This window comes from Xenopus laevis, chromosome 5L (genome assembly GCF_017654675.1).
Source record: "Xenopus laevis strain J_2021 chromosome 5L, Xenopus_laevis_v10.1, whole genome shotgun sequence".
Lineage (NCBI taxonomy): Eukaryota > Metazoa > Chordata > Amphibia > Anura > Pipidae > Xenopus > Xenopus laevis.
Genome location: NC_054379.1, coordinates 25,632,841 through 25,643,876, shown reverse-complemented (window position 1 = coordinate 25,643,876; position 11,036 = coordinate 25,632,841).

Sequence of the window (11,036 nt, the reverse complement as noted above, 5' to 3'; positions counted from 1 at the left end):
TATTCAAGCCAGCTCTAGAATCACTGAAAATGTTTCCACGTATACAGTCAGTTTGGTTACTGCCTTATGCAGTGACCGGCCCATAAATGTATAACATATGCATTTGTATTTGGTTATTAAAGTCAGTTCTAAAATCACTGAAATGTTTCCACATATACAGACAGTTTGGTTACTGCCTTATGCAGCGACAGGCCCATAAATGTATAACATATGCATTTGTATTTGGTTATTAAAGCCAGCTCTAGAATCACTGAAATGTTTCCACATATACAGTCAGTTTGGTTGCAATATTCAGTAGTGCCAGGACTAGGAATTCCTACATCATGCAGACAGAGCACTCTGCCCACGAGTAAAGAGGCCCCTTTCTCTGGCTGCCCATCCCAGCTAGCCAGTATCCACATGCCCACACATATACACACAGATATATACACATATATATACTGGCTAAACAGTTTACTTCCTTCCATACAGCAATGTCTAAGCTTCTAAGCTGGCTAAATCAGAAGCAGAGTAGAAGAAGTACATGTTAATTTAGTTCACAAACCTATACTATAAAGGAAAGAGTTGTAACACAGAACCTTACCTGATGTTTCAGATAATCAATCTGAGCTGCTAAGGGAGGGGTGGGAGGGGATCTACCTGTTCATTAACTGAACCTGAACACTGACCTCCAGACTAATTACCCAATTACCTGCAGCTGCTGTAAACCGAACCTGCAGATCAACATAGTATTCTCAGTGCTGAAATAAGAAGGCTAACATTGTATTTGCAACATTCACATAACATATAGACAAGTCTTGCCTTAATGCTGATTTCAGACCCTGCAGATCATCATTGCATAGAACTGCTCTCAGCACGTAGAAACAGTATTGCATTATCACTGCATTGCATTATCATTGCTCATAGAACGTATATATCAGCCTTGCACCTGCACAGTTCTTCCAATGGCCAACATGGTTCATACTTTTTTAAGAGTTAGGAGACTCTGGAAACAAGGTGGCATTCTCAGCTTAAATTTAGCTTTAAATGCCAGTAGATTTAAGACCTCAGGGTTTTCTTTTATTTAACCCTGGAAGCTGCCAATTACCTCAACCTTGGGAAAGTCTTTTGAGGGAGGCAGCTGGCTCTGACAACTAAATTCCTCCAGAAGAAAAAAATAATACCCCCATGTGGGGGAAAAAAGAGAAGGAGGCCATAAGGTTCAGGCCGCTAACTAAATATTTGTTATCAGAATAACGTACCTAACTGCCACCTCCCTCTCCCATCCGTAAAAATCATAAAGGGTGTATGAGCCATATACCCCGATGCCGCTGGACGCTTTTTAGACATGCCCAGGTAGGCATACGGATGGGGGGACATAGCACTTGCCACAGACCTGGATGTAATCAGGCTGGAGGGCACATGGATCAAGGAAAGCAATGATATTAGCCACAGTAAAACTGTGCCTACCTGATCCAGATGATTAAACACTGAAGATTCCACCTGAGGTAATGTGCTTAGGGGTAAAAGATCACCAGGACCAACCCCGAGTCCCTAGGACGCTAACAGCAGCCCTACTGCTTCCCCAAGGTTAAAAAGAAAACTTGCTTCTAACAGGAGCAAAAAAAAAAACTGAAGCAGAAGGAAAAAAAAAGACACCGGACTGGGGGGTGGGGTTGGGCTTTTAAAGCTTTGGGGAGGGTCCTTCTGATGGGAGCACTGGGGCGGGGCTATCCCGGTAAGTATGACATGGAGTGTCCAGGAAAAGGGTGTTGCAGAACTTCAACCGTCAGGTTCATTAAATAAATTGTGAGACATTGGTTTTTAAAACAAATGACAACTCTTTATTTACAGGATATAGTACAATCTTCAGGAGGATAGTACACAGCACAAATCAATAGCATTAACTCACATACAAAGAACACAGCCAGTGCTAAACCCATCGAGGGTCATTATGTGGAATGAGTCAACTGAGAAATGTCCAATCCTAGTGAAGGCCCTCCAAGGGGAACCTAGACGAGCTATAGTAGTACCTAAGTCTGAACACTAGGTTAAAAACGTAGTACTTGGGCCCAGCCCAGTCCCACTCCCAACTGGAAAATGCAGGCAATCCCTCACCAATTGCGGCACAAGGTTAGAGGTATGCATTGTTGGGTACTGTGCCTGGAGAAGCTCACGGGGTGGGGGCTCCTGAGGGTGTGTGGGGGCCATTGAGATGGCACCTCCAGTGGACCCAATGCATTCCAGTCTGATGCTGCCCTTCTCTATGGGTGTTACACCCAGGACTTCTAATCCTTCTAATTGTTCTCAGTGGAGCCTCAGTCTGCTCACTAGCTAACCTGAACCTATCTCTTCTTCCAGTAGTGAGCTATTAGAGAACTATCCTCACACTAGCTTCTCCTACTGGGCCTACCGATTGCGGCACAAAGTAAAAGGTACGCATTGTTGGGTATTGTGCCTGGAGAAGCTTACGACTGGGGTGGGGGCCCTGAGGGTGTGTGGAGGCCCTTGAGGTGGCAGCCCCAGTTGACCCAATGCAACACAGCCTGATGCTGCCATACTCTATGGGTGGTACATCCAGGACTTCTAATCATTCTAATTCTTCTCAGTGGAGCCTCAGGCTGCTTACTAGCTAACCTGAACCTATCTCTTCCTCCAGGAGGGAGCTATTAGAGAACTATCCTCACGCTAGCTTCTCCTACTGGGCCTACCTCTACCCAGGCTCTAAGTACACCTATGGATACCACTTTTTCAACATGCGGTAGTCAAAGAAGCCAAACACATGTTGGCTTTCCCTTTTAAAGAATAGAACAATTACAACCCCTTGCCAGTTATTGAACTGAATCAAAGAGAACAGAAGCAAAATAATGATACTGCTACCAAGACAAATGCTCTAGGAAGTCTCCTGCTTTCTTTGCTTCTACTGGTTCCTCTTGGGTTATTTTGTCTGCAATATTCCTTGAATTAGTAAAATATTCTTACACGGTAATAATGCTAACCATATAGAAAGAACATACAGCGATAATTGATGAAATCCTATTTTAACCTCAGAACAAGGAATGTTTTCCATAGTTTGTTTATCATTACGAGTTCACTATCATAATACACAGCAGTGTTAATAGGATTTTACCATGGGAAAAAAAAGACACAACTGTTTTACTGTACCACACCCAAATCAGAAAAACATGTTATTAGCCAATTATCATGTGGGAAAACATTCCCAGCTTTACTAATGTGTTTATTCCTCAATATCTTTAGATTGGAATCTTTAGATAGAATGTTAAAATATTTTTATTGGGGTTGACACAGATTATATTCCCAACCAGCGTTTGCTTAATGAACTGTTAACATGGTGCCACGCGGCAAATAATAACACCTATATTGTAACATACATTAAATACATGGGGCCCATTATTTGGTATCTTTTAACAAGCTGTGCCTATGGTAACTACTTGTAAAAAAAATATTCTACTATTTAACAAGTATGAGATATTACAGTTTGGGATGTACCGAATCCTGGATCTGGCTAAATCCGAACCTTTTTCAGCAGGATTTGTCAGATGCAAGAGCCTGGCTGAATCAATTTAGAACCCTTAAAATGACGTGACTTTAGGTCATGTGATAAAGATGATTGCGTGATTAAGGGGACTTTCTTTCCCCTTCCCACTCCCTAATTTGCCAAATCCAAAAGCCTGGCCGAACCGATTCAAAACCCTTAAAATTACGTGACTTTAGGTCATGTGATAAAGATTATTGCGTGATTAAGGGGACTTTCTTTCCTACTTCCACTCCCTAATTTGCCAAATCCAAAATCCAAATTCAAAACCCTTAAAATAACGTTAATTTAGGTCATGTGATTAAGGGGACTTTCTTTCCCCTCCGTTCCCTAATTTGCCAAATACAAAAACCTGGCTAAACCGACTCTGAATCCTTAAAATTACATGATTTAAGGTCACATGTTTAAAGGGATTACTTTATTAAAGGAATTGTTCAGTATAAAAATAAAAACTAGGTAAATAGATAGGCTGTGCAAAACAAAAAATGTTTCTAATATAGTTAGTTCAGCAAAAATGTAATGTATAAAAGCTGCAGTGACTGGATGTCTAACATAATAGCCAGAACACTACTTCCTGCTTCTCAGCTCTCTTGGTTTCCACTGACTGGTTATCCTGGTGACTAAGCAGTAACCTATCGGTGACTTGAGGGGGCCACATGGGTCATAACTGTTGCTTTTGAATCTGAGCTGAATGCTGAGGATCAATTGCAAACTCACTGAACAGTTATGTCCCATGTGGCCCCCCTTAAAGTCGCTGACTAACTCAGAGTTAGAGAGCTGAAAAGCAGGAAGTAGTGTTCTGGCTATTATGTGAGACATCCAGTCACTCCAGCCTTTATACATTACATTTTTGGCTAACTAACTATATTAGAAGCATTATTTACTTTTCACAGCCTATCTATTTACCCAGTTTTTGTTTTTACACTGAACACTGAACTGAACTTACACTGACTTTTGTAAATTATGGTTCAGAGTTGTCATGTGATTCGTCCAAATCCTTTTTGGACGATTTGGAATGTGTTTGCTGCTTGGAATTACACACCATATTTATTAAGGTATGTATTGGCCCATAACTTTTTATTGTGTAAATATTTTTGTCTCTTAATATGCCCAATTTACTATGTGACTTTGACACACAACAGGTCATGTGAAACGTGGGTTTTAAATCTGAGGTCACTTGTATTCATTTTATATTGGACGGATAAAGGGAGCAGTGGATCAAAAACATTGCCTTTCCATGAATTGGAAGAGAGGTACTTTATACGTATATTTTTTTTACATTCCATTAAAAGTTTAAAAACCTTATTGAAAACAAAGAATTATATTTAACAACATAATTAAACAGAACAAGTCAGAATCAAAATATATCCGGAGCCATGTTTAATTTTTCTAATTTGATCTTACTAGTAACTCAACTTAAATACTGTTTTTTTCCCCCTCACATTTATTTTTCTTAGCAGCAAAGTTTTCGCTAGGTACTCAGCAACTTCCATTGGAAACATGAAACCCCAGTAGGTCAGTTGAAAGTTTTCAAGGAAGTTTCGAGAGTTATGGTACGGTTCCCATTGGTTTGAATAGTCCCCTAGCAAACTTCAGAATTAATGTTCTCAAAAAAGTTGAAAGGCTGATAAATAACAAAGAAATCTGTAGCATTGGACAGCCCTTATTTAGTCACCATAAAGGGAAGGGATACCATCTTGACTTCTGAAGCTGAAAATCTCACCTATCCTTTGAATACAATGTGCGAAAGGCGTTGGTGCGATCATTGCACAGCTTTCATGCAAGAAGACATCTTTGTAAGTCTACAGAGCAGCTCTTATAGTTAACAAGGCTACTGCTTTGAACAGTGCCATTTGTGTTTCTGACTGCCGGTAGAGCGGGCACACTGCCAACTGCCAGGCTGCTATAGGTTGACCTAGGTAACATCAAGCAGCCCTGCCACTCAGTAAAGCCTTCACTCTCAATTTGGTAGACCTGTACTTTTGAAAACAAACAAAAAAATGCATATAAAACCCTAAAAATAATCGGTTTACCAGTACCAGCTCTGCTGGGTCTATATTTTACAGTGTTATTTACAGGCAAGACCTTGTATCATTCTGAGTAGGCTTACAGTGAGTTTGTTTTATTGCCCCCTTTTATATTTACAAACCTCCTCTAGTAACTTCTTTCTGGACAACCTGTCTACATACAGAAATATCCCAAGAACCTGATTAGCTTCTCTGCTCTGGATTTTCTCTAGTTCTTTAACATCCTTTCCAGTCACTAGCTAGATATTACTGAGCTCCACAACAGGCCCTCAAAATGTCTAGAGATTGACCTGTTTTTACCATTATTTATTGACATTGTATATGAATTAGGGCCTCATGGGGCCCCTATAACTCCTGTGCCTCCCTACAGCCGCAGGGTCTGCTTCCTTGTTGTTACACCCCTGATACTTTCTGTGCAATGAGGATATATCCCAATCATTTAAGGTTACATCCTTCTGCAGTTTTACTCTTATATGATAATAATATTAAAAAGATTATCAACATACCAACTATCAAATATATTCTAGTTTCTGCTAAGTCATTGATTCCTCGTAAATGGAAATCTAAAGAGCCTCCCCTCTTAACAGAATGGGTAAAACTAATTGAGGAGATAAGACATACTGAAGAGGTTATAGCATATAAAAATGATGTTTTGCACAAACACCTGAAAAATTGAAACCCCTGGAATACTTATGTGGAAATAAATAAATGAATGTACATCAATATTGTTATTTATTTCTTGGATAATATTAAAAACATCTTGTTCAACTATATAAGTAACTTACAATTTACATATCTGTCATGTGACACAACGGCTTATGTAATATCCTGTTAAATATTTTTGAAAAACATTTTCTTGTAGGTGTGGAAAACTTTTTCTTTCTGTTTTTTTTTGTCTTTTTCTTTGTATCCCCCCCTTCTTTATCTTCTGTACCCCTGATACTTTTTTTGATATTGAAAACTTAATAAAAAGAGATTTAACAAGAACTGGCAAGGCATAAAAGGAACTTTTCCATTGACTTGATGTATAAATATTTGTATAATACACAATAGTCAAGAATATCCTGTAAATTATACCCTTATAAACGGTGACTAGTGATGTCATCGGTTATAAACGGTGAGTAGTGATGTCATTTTTGTCCCATGACCTGTGTATTATAATAATAAAGTACCCCTTGTTGGAAAATATGAGGATATTAGAAGTAACCTCGGAGTTCCATGACCTGTATATGGTCATGGAACTCCTTTGTGACTTATAATATCCTTATATAATAGGGTGTACTTTATTCAATATATATTTTTGTCATATTTAAATTACCAAACTAGCCATATTTATTAAACCTTAAGTTGATACAAAGCACAGGGGATGGTCCAGTAAAACCCATAAAGCATTTCCTAGTAACAATCATGGAGCAATCTCTATTAGCCAAGAATAACTTTTATCTCTCCAGAACTCTTTTGGAAGCGAGAAGGGGCCAACCAAGTTGAGCAGGTGTGGGAATGTAGATAGCTTGATGCTATTAAGCAGAAGTAAATTGCACTTGGGAAGAAATTATACAGACATCATTCTTCACATTGTCCCAACAGTGCACAACATGAGCATTTATCTTAATCTACATGGATGGGAGTTTACTAATGAGTATTGGGACTACACTTGCCCCTAGCTATGCAAGTCTGTTTATGGAGCTTGGAAAGAGATGTTTACTTGTTAGATAATTCGTCCAAAAACCCCTTTATTTGTTGACATATTAGTTTGATTTGTTACCTTTTTAACAAGCTTTTGCAAGAGCAGGACGGCATGCGCTGCAATATTTTAAGCAATTAAAATTATAACCACAAAAAAATCACGGTATATTATTTGTTCAGCTAGATTTATAAAAAAAAAATGTATGTGCAGACACTTGAAAAATTGTATTGAGTGCTATTTCATGCTCCAATGAAAGCGAAAAATTGGAAAGGATTGTATGCTTTTAATAAATAAAACCCATTTAAGGCCCATTAGCCATACGTAGAGTAGCAGTTTAAGAACAATGAAACAGTAATACAGAGCAGAGGAGTTGCGTTGTTAAAGTCTTAGGAATATTTTACAGCACCACTAAAAATATATTTCAACTGGCTTTATTGTTTGTTATCTGCTTAAAGGGGCTGTGTTCCCCCCTTGTTCGAAATGAGTGCAATAAATAGGGCTTGTGTTGAACAGATTTTTGCCTATTGTTTTAATCACCCAAAATCTATATTCTCTGTTATTTCTTGATCTAAACAGGCCAAACAAGATTGGTCCTTGTAAGGTAGATAATTAGATTCCCAGTATACACCCCCTTTCCCCATCTCATTTTGTTGTGATTGCATTGTTAGTAGGAGTCCATTAGGCAGGGGGATTATTAGTAAGTAGTCTAATTATCTACATTGCAAGGACCAAACATGGAGCTTCTCCAAGTACCCTGTTTTGCTCAATAAATAACAAAAACCCATAGCATTTTTGATGAATAAATATAAACAATAGACAAAAAGTATGTTCTGCACAAGCCCTTATTACACTAAAGGGTATACTCCAGCTTTAAAGTGGTGATTCACCTTTAAGTTAACTTTTAGTATCTTATACAATTGCTAATTCTAAGCAACTTTTCAATTGGCCTTTCAATTTTTTCTTTTCTATAGTTTTTTAATTATTTGCCTTCTTCTTTTGATTATTTGTAGCTTTCAAATGGGGGTCATCTAAAAACAAATGCCCGGTAAGGCCACAAATGTATTGTTATTGCTACTTTTTATTATTCATCTTTCTATTCAGGCCTCTCTTATTCATATTCCAATCTCTTAATGAAATCAGGGTAATTTGGACACTAGCAACCAGATTGCTGAAACTGGAGAGCTGCTGAATAAAAAGCTAATTAACTCAAAAACCACAAATAATGAAAAATGAGTAGTGATGGGCGAATTTATTCGTCAGGTGCGAATTCGCGCGATTTGCCACCGGCGAAAACATTTGCGAAATGACTGGTGAAAATTCGCTGGTAAAAATTTGCCGGCGTTAAAAATAAAAATGGACGCTGGTGTAAAAAACAGACACCGGCGTCAAAAATGAGACGCCATCGCTAATTTTTCGCGGTTTCACAAATTTCGCGGGAAATTCACAATTTTTTCGGCTAAGTGAAACAGCGCAAATTCACCCATCACTAAAAATGAGATACAATTGCAGATTTTATCAGAATATCACTCTCTATTAGGGTTGCCACCTGGCCGGTAAAAATTATGGTTGATCCCAACGTTATTAATAGGGAAAAAAGATAAATATATAGGAAAGCCGGTATTTTTTTTTCAGAAAAGGTGGCAACCCTACTCTCTACATCATACTAAAAGTTAACTTGAAGGTGAAAAACCCCTTTAAAGAACAAGGAAGGGATTATTTCCTGGGAAATGTTAGCTGCCCCAAGCGAAGAAAATCCTTAATGTCTTTGTTCTGGTGCATTATATTTACAAAAAGGAGCACCGGCCCAGCCAGGGATGGGGGAATGAAAAAAAAAAATATTCGTAATGCGAAAAGTTATTCCTTTGTGCAAACAAATTTTCCTTTTCATGAATTTAATATAGCTTTTGCGAACCCGGAAACTATTTAGTGACCACTTCCGACAGTGGAAGAAGGTTTGCAAATTTTATAGTTTGCGCCAGTGCGCATGGAATGTAATAAAATTTCTTACTGAAAAAGTTGTTATGTTTGCTTAATCTTAAAAGATTACGACACCTTCAAGCACTTCTTAAAAGTGGGCAATGCGCAATGAAAATTCGCAATGCAATAACTGAGTGCAAAAATGGCCCCAAAATTGCAGCCTTTCGCTTTTTAATGGTCAAAAATGGCTGCCTACAAGTATGTCATAAGACTCAGGGAATAGATAACAGTGTAATAATAGTTTATTATAAGAGGTCCTATTCCTTTAACAGCTTCCATTTGCATAAAATATAAAACTATATTAAGGTTTAGTTAAGAACATTCTGACAGATACTGAGACTGATTAATTGCATTAAATGAGTCAGGCCTTTGGCAAAAAAACACACCTAAAAACTTAAGTGAGAATAATTATCTCAAATCCAGATATTAGTTTGATTGCCTTTGATGTGCTGAGTCTTAAGTAAAAAAAACTGATCATTTCTTTCTCAATTAAAAATTCATCAGGAATTTCGCAAACAAAGCAAGAGCTAAAAATGTAGTTGTTAATGAAAGGGAAGTTCACTTCCCCCAAGATTTCTCCCACACGAGGGATCATTTAGGGTTGGCAGGACGTAGTGTTGTTTTGCTCTTTGCAGGTGAATACAGCACTCCCTGCAATCCACAGCACTGTATTCATGATGGACAGGCTGGGGAAGGGATGTAAGTGACCCCCATCATATCCCATACTTCCCCCTAACTTGCACATCAAGGTGCAAAGAGCTGCTATGCCTAGGATGCAAGTGCTGTGATTTTGCACCAAATAGTACACTTGCATATGGTGCTTTTATAAATTACCCCTATGGTCCTTTAAAGTTTGAAGCAATGGGATTTGGCCCCATGAAAAAAACTATTTGAATTGTGTGTTGAGCCACACTGAAATAAGTATAAAAACCAGTATGTTTTGCACACATTTGGCCTGTGTGATTGCTCTTATAAATCAGTCTCATAAAAAAGACAAGCCTGAATTTGCTTAAGGTTGACTTATTTACTGTTGTTAATACATTAAAAATAACATCTTGGTCTTACATGTTACTGATCCAGCAATGCCAATAATATGGGCAGGCTCTTAATAAATTATTACCCATATTGTGTATATAAGACTTCTTTTTTAAGTTAACCTTACAAAAAAAACGAATTGGCAGATTTATCAAGGGTCGAAGTGAATTCGAGGGAATTTTCAAAGTAAAAAAATTCTAAATTCGAAGTAATTTTTTGGATACTTCGACCATCGATTAGGATACGACGACTTCAAATTTACTTCGACTTCGATTCGAAGTTACAATCATTCGAATATTCAACCATTCGATAATCGAAGTACTGTCTCTTTAAAAAAACTTCGACTTCAATACTTAATTAAACCTGCCGAAGTGCTATGTTAGCCTATGGGGACCTTCTAGAGCAGTTTTCTTAGTCTTTTGAGGATGAAGGAAAATCCTTTGATCGATCTCTAAAATCGTTCGAATCGTTCGATTCGAAAGATTTAATCGTACTTTCGAATGATTTTCAATTTTCAAATTCGGGAAAAATACCTTCGACTTCAATATTCAAAGTATTTTAATTCGATGGTCGAATTTCGCAGAAAGTCGACCCTTGATAAATCTGCCCCTAAATGTAAAATTGCTTAAGTTGCCTTTCTATGCACTTTTTTCCATTTGCATAATTTTTTTTTTAGTTTCAGAGTATTATTTAACTACCAATGTAATGCATTTTGTAATGAAAGTGCTACCTGCTGGTCATGTTCTGTAACTGTACAAAGACAGTCATAGAGAGA